Here is a 7,015-nt window from a genome sequence, read left to right as displayed (position 1 = left end):
CTTTCTCATATGACTTGATATCATCATTGTCATCTTTTGTAATGGAAGCAAAAGTATCACTTTGCTTAGCAGAAGTATCTTTCTGTTTTTGAGCAGTCAAATATGCCTGCAAATGTACGTATAACGGACTATCTTCTGGAATATCTTCCAGATGAACGGATGGTCCGATCGATGATTCTTCTCTGAGAGATATCCTCTCATTGGTTAAACTCTTTCTTCCCATTTGTATAACTGGGGAGTTTGATGTGGATTTGTATGACAATCCTGAAGGTAATGATCTTCCTCTGGACTGTGGGGATGATCTTCCCTAACCTCTACCTCTTCCCCTACCCCAGGGGGGTTCCATCCTGTAAATATTCACGAGATAAGAAATTTGGCAGAGAATTATCAATTCCCTTTTTGTATTGTATCTCAAAATCAAAAGGGGCTAATTGAGCCTGCCATCTTGCAAATATCATTTTTGAGGCATCATGTTAAAGTCTTTGTTAAACATATATTTAACAGATTGTGCGTCAGTTTTTATCAAAAACTTTTGATTGTATAAATCATCTTGAAATTTTAAAACACATTTTACTATGGTTAACATTTCATGTGCCACAGTAGCGTATTTTTTCTGGGCTTCAGACCATTTACCAAAGTAGAATCTAATTAGATATTCATGCTTATTATTGGGATTTATTTGTTTCAAAATCCCTCTGTAACCAATATTAGACGCATCAGTCTCGATAATCTTTTGCCATGCAGGATTAGCAAGGGTCAAGCAAGGTAAAGATTTAACACGTTGCTTAATATTTTTAACCAAAGTAGTATGACTATCAGTCCAAGGGTTTTTATAATCCTTTTTTAGCCTATCATATAAGGGGGCTAAATCCCGTGACAAATCTTTATAAAAAGGTGATATATAATTTAAACTTCCCAAAAATCTTTGTAACTGAGTTCTATCGGTAATAACATCGGGAAATTTTGAAGCAAAATCGATTGATCTTTGAATAGGAGTAATCTTTCCTTGACAAATATAATGTCCTAAGAATCGAATGTTAGTTTGGAATAAACTCATTTTTTATTTTGAGATAACCAAACCATTTTGTATAACAATTCTTTTGAAAATATCTAAATGCTTAATATGCATTTCAAGTGTTTTGGAAAATACCAAAATGTCATCGATATAAACAATGATGAAGTCTAGATAGGGGTTGAAAATATCATTCATAATTTTTTGGAATTCATAAGGGGCATTCTTCAAACCAAAAGGCATAACATTCCATTCATATTGCCCAAATGGAACATTAAAAGCAGTTTTATAAGTATGTTCTTTAAATATTTGAATCTGCCAATATCCAGATTTTAAATCGAATTTTGCAAATATATTGGCATCATATAATCTTGACAATAAATCTCTTTTATTGGGAATAGGATACCTAACCCACTTTAAATATTTATTCAAGGGTTTATAATTAATGACTAATCTAGGAATATCACGTTCCTTTTCAGCTGCGTTATTAACATAAAAAGCTGTGCAAGACCAAGGAGAATTTGAGGGTTTTATCAAACCCTTTTGTAACAAGTTATCAATCTCCTTTTTGCAGAATTTCACTAATTCTGCATTCATCTGACAAGGTCTAGATTTAGTAGGAATATCATCCTCAGAGAAATTATCTTCATAAGGCAGAGTTACAATATGCTTTTTTCTATTCCAAAAAGCACTGGGATGTTCTGCACAAATATCAATAGCAATACTTTCGGAGATCAATTTGATCTTTTTCTGTACTTTAGTAGAATTCAAAGTATCAAATATATTCATACTAAACAATTCTAACTGCAAAGAATCAATATGTTTCTGCTTCATATTAATTAAAGCATTAATATCTCTAGTTACTGGATGTGTAACAAAAGTATAACTTATCTCTTTATCTTTATAAGTAGCAGTAAAACCTTTCGAGTCTATGCTAGTAAAAGGATAAATGGCATTAATAAACGGTGTCCCAAGTATAATAGGAGGGTATAACTGATTTTTAACCAAGAAAAAGAAGTGAGGAATACAGACTTTATTCTCACAAATGCCCACATTAGGAAGTTTATACTTTATATCTAAAGCATGTCCGGATGCAGATCTAACCATATGAGTAGTTTTTTAAAAATATTTCGTAGGTATTAAACCTTCTTGAATGCAGCTAACATCTGCTCCACTATCAATCATGACAATGTTTGTAATAGAAATACTATTATCAATGAGAATAGTACATTTGATATACCATTTATGAGCAGTAATAAACTGCATCATTCCCAAAAACATATCATGTTTAGGATCAAAATTAATAGGTTTTTCTTCAATATCATTTTCAAAAATACCTTTGTTTTTATCATTAGATTTCTCAGCTGGAGAATTGATTTTCTCAATCTGAGTAATCCTATGATCACAAATCATCTGATTTTGTTTAAAAGATTTGAACTCTCGTTTCAAGTTTTCAACTTCAACTTTTAAATCATCGAAAGAAGAATCTCTTGCTGGAGTTGTATTTTTATTTAAAAGACGGTTATTAACCTCTAGTAAAGAATAAGGCGGGGAATATTCAAATTCTTTTTCAAAAGGTTTTGCAAAACTAGAACTTGAACTAGCAGCCAAATTAATAATTTTTTCACGAAGTCCTTCATCAGTAACTTCTTTTAAAAGTTCTATTACATTATCAGATGTAATAGTTTTCATGTTCAAATCTTGAAACTGTGATTGCAATTTATAAAATTCATCATCATCACAAGTACATGTAGTACCTTTGCAAGTTGTACAAGTATTATAAATATTTTTATCACTATCAGATAAATCAAGTAAATCTATTTCAGCTTCGGATTCTGATTCAGAATAATAATCAGATTCTGATTCAGAAGTGTATAACAACCCATAAACCTTATCACGTAACTCATCGTCTAGTCCTAAGGTTTTTAGCTTTTGAAGCTTACAATTCGGGGCTATATGGCCAAATTTACCACACCTGTAACACTTAATGTCAGCTAGATCTCACTTAGACCTATTTTTGGTAAATCTAGTAGCCTTACGATGGGCTTTCTTAGCTTCTCGTTCATCTTTGAATCTATATCTAGATCTCTTTCTCCTATAAGGACTGTCTTGGCTGGGGTATTTATGATACTTATGTTTCTTCTTCTTATGAGTAGAAGTCTCGGGTAGACCGAACTGAGTACAAAAATCTCCTAACTCGGATTTTTCTTTAAGCTTATCCATCTTAAGTTGTCTGGATAATTTTAACTCATTGCACAAGTTTAATCCTTCTTGTGTGCATATTCCTATCAACTTACCATAGGTATAATTATTATATGGGATTTCACCATAGCTACCTCTTAAAACCTTTTTAACTCTTTCAGCAAATAAAGAGGGAAGGCCATCTATAAACCTAGCTTTCCAATGGTCAAATTTGTTTCGGGTAATTCCATAACCCTGCTCATAAAGGTAACTTTATACCATCTAAATTCACCTAATGTCTTACATCTAAGACCATTAAGGAGAGTACGAACTGTCTCATGTTGGTTGGTAAATCTACCGTTGAAGTATTCTAATATAGTAAGAATAAGAGTATAAACAGCATCTTCTCTATTTGCCACTAGGGCCATGCCTAAGTTATCAACTCCTTCGTCAGGGGCTTGAGCATTAATAACCATTGCTCTTTCTTCGACAGTCAAATAATTATCCCACCAACCGCGAAGTTGGCCAGTAAAACCTGCAACAATCATTTTGCAAATAGTTCTATCTGTATTTTTCACACTTTTACAGATAGTTGCATACATAAGCATTCTATACACAAGAATAGTCAATTGTCTATCAGTCAATACATCAAGATTCCATTCGTAAATTTCGGAATCACTGTAAGACGTATTAGTCTGATTCCAATCACGTTCCTCTATTAAAACATCTTGAGGAGTAGGACGATTGTAATAATAAGTTTGCATTCTGGGTTTATTAGCATATCTGCTATCAGCAAACTTACTATTCTTTTTGGGATAACCTCTGAGTTTATTAAACTCTGATAAAACATCCTTTTTATAGTCAAAAGTAGTATCTAATTTATCAGCAAAATCTTTTGATAAATCAATGGGTTTGATATTCAAACCGGATAAATTTTTATCAAGAAGTTCTTCTAAATTATTGAAAGATTTAAATTTAAAATCCTGAATCTCAGGAGGTCTTTGAACATTGAAAGAATCCTGAATCATTGAAAGATTTAAATTTGAGGTTGTGATTTGCTTCTTGAAGTAGAGGCAATATCAGTTATTTTCTTGCTAGTACTCATCTCTTTTATCAAAGCTGTCAAATCAATAAGTTTTTTATCAAGAGAACTTATGTGTTCACCCAAAACTTTAACGTATAAACTCAAATAATTATTTTGAGAAATTAATTTATTAATTTCTGCGATGCTGACTGCAGCAACATCTTCATCAATAAATTTTTGAAATGCAGTAAAAGTAATACCTATATTATTAGGTAAAACAAAAGGTGCTTAAGGAGGGTAGGTGGCTTTAGTAATATTGTCACTCCCGTCTTTATAAGATATTTCCAAAACTTTTATAAAAAGTGGTAAATATGTGGTTATAAACCAAGGAACAAAATACATAATTTGATTATGTAAAGCACAAGTTTCATAGAATTCTTGAGAAATATTGTTTAAATCCTCTTTATTATAAGTATCAAAAAACCAAGTTTTAAACCGGTTCCATTTATCACTGAAAAATTCCTTTTGAATATAACCTCTAGCTTGTGACCCTGGACTAAAATCAATTTGGTGTGGAATCATTTAAACTTCATTTGGGTCAAAATCCATCTCGAACGCAGAAGGAATATCCTTATCAGAAATATTATCATTATCCTGAACAATATTTTTTCTTGGGGTTAATTTTAACCCTTTCAACAGGTTTATCACCTACTTTAGTAGAAATTATGTGTAGAGATGCAACACGATTTCTAGCTGGTCCATAGACTGGTTCAACAGGAGAAATGTGTTGAATATCAGGCAACGGTCTACGATTGGTAAAGGAATGTCTATTATAATTAGAACTAATAGCAGGCAACAGTCTATTATTGGAAAATGACTTCCTACCATAAGTGGAACTATTATCATCAAACTGAATGCAAATCCTTCCATCCGGATTTTGAGTAATATGAGAATACTCAGTATTACTGACAGTATTAGTTATCTGATTGGGGGATATAACCGAATCCAAAGTCCATGTAGTTGGAAAATTAATTTCTTCCCACTTAATAGGTCTCCTCGTGGTGACCTTAGACTTTGCAAAATTCGTTTCTACTAATATAGTCTGATCAGATGTATCATATAATTTACATTTAGGGTTTAACGTAGATAGCAATTTAAAGTAAATCCTATATGATAAACATATAAGTTTAGAACCAGGCGCATAATTATAACCATGCGTTTTCACATTTAATGTTAATGCATCAAGTATATTAACATCAGATAGAGATAATTGCAGATTGGGTTGAGTATTAAAATATACTGGGCCGTAGGCAACAGTAGATTCAATAGAATCCATCAGAGACTGTCTAAAATTCAGATTTCTAGCATCTCTGAGAGCAGCCAAAAACGTCTCTGGTAACCCTTTAAGGGTTAATAGCTTAAAAGCAATTTGAACCATACCAATATGCAGATAATTATACTGATTTTTATAAATATCTACATTCATGTTTGTCTAACAAACGAATAGTCTAATCAGACGAATTTAAAGCTAAAGATTGCTCTGTTGTTTTAACAAGTTGTTTAGAAGAAAGTTTATCAAACCATTCATAATCATAGATTGTTCTAATAGGGACTTTAGGAATCGTCCATTTGTTTAACAAATCAAGATTTTGAGGTATATCTACCTCTTCCAACCTAGTATTTTTCATACTAGTTTCTCCTAAATCCATATTTCAGAAACATATCTATGTCAAATATTTCATATCTATCTCATATATACCATGAAAGTACCTAAGCTCTGATACCATTTTAACAGGATCAAGTGGCGGGCGGTAATCCGCACGGCCTTCTCAACTAAGCTAAAACAGAAATCACCGTTTGACCGGGAACTGGAATTGTTTCGCACCTCGGTGGACATATAAATGTCAGCAGAGGTGCAAAACAATTCCAGTTTTTGGTCAAACGGTGATTTCTGTTTTAGCTTAGTTGAGAAGGCCATGCGGAAATCGAATATAGCTTATATATCTTAAGATGTATATATATATATAGTAAGATGTATATATAGTATATAAATCGAATATAGCTTATATATCTTAAGATGTATATATAGTATAGTATAGTATATATATAAGCTTATATATATATGTATATCGAGTATATCGAATATACTATGTATATATCTTAAGATGTATACTATCGAATATGGCTTATATACTATTTAATAAACCAAGTATGTTTGTGTCGATTATTATTGTAGTATAACACTTTATCAAATGCCTGGATATAATCCCAATAGGTAAAATTCATTCTAGATTTGTTAAAGCTTATCTGCCTTTCTTTTATTGTGGATATACCCCAGTCTTCAATAGATATAATCTGTTTAATTATAATCTTCGAGAAGTTATAAACGTTCTCGTCTGTGCTATACCCAGAAAAGTGCTAAAAATCTGCACTTCATAGAGTTTAATAAACTCAAAAGTTACCCCAAAAAGAATAGTAAGTTTGCAGATAGCAGATATGCTGATAAACCTAGAATGCAGACTTATTATTACAATCGTCCTACTCCTCAAGATATTTTAATAGAGGAACGTGATTGGAATCAGACTAATACGTCTTACAGTGGTTCCGAAATTTACGAATGGAACCTTGATGGTTTGACTGATAGGCAGTTAACTATTCTAGTACATAAAATGCTTATGTATGCAACTATCTGTAAAAGTGTGAAGAATACAGATAGGAATATTTGCAGAATGATTGTTGCAGGTTTTACTGGCCAACTTCGTGGCTGGTGGGAAAATTATTTGAGTGTCGATGAAAGG

The sequence above is a fragment of the Nicotiana tabacum genome, chromosome 4, assembly GCF_000715075.1.
Source record: "Nicotiana tabacum cultivar K326 chromosome 4, ASM71507v2, whole genome shotgun sequence".
In the NCBI taxonomy this organism is placed as follows: Eukaryota; Viridiplantae; Streptophyta; class Magnoliopsida; order Solanales; family Solanaceae; genus Nicotiana; species Nicotiana tabacum.
This window is presented reverse-complemented; position numbering follows the sequence as displayed.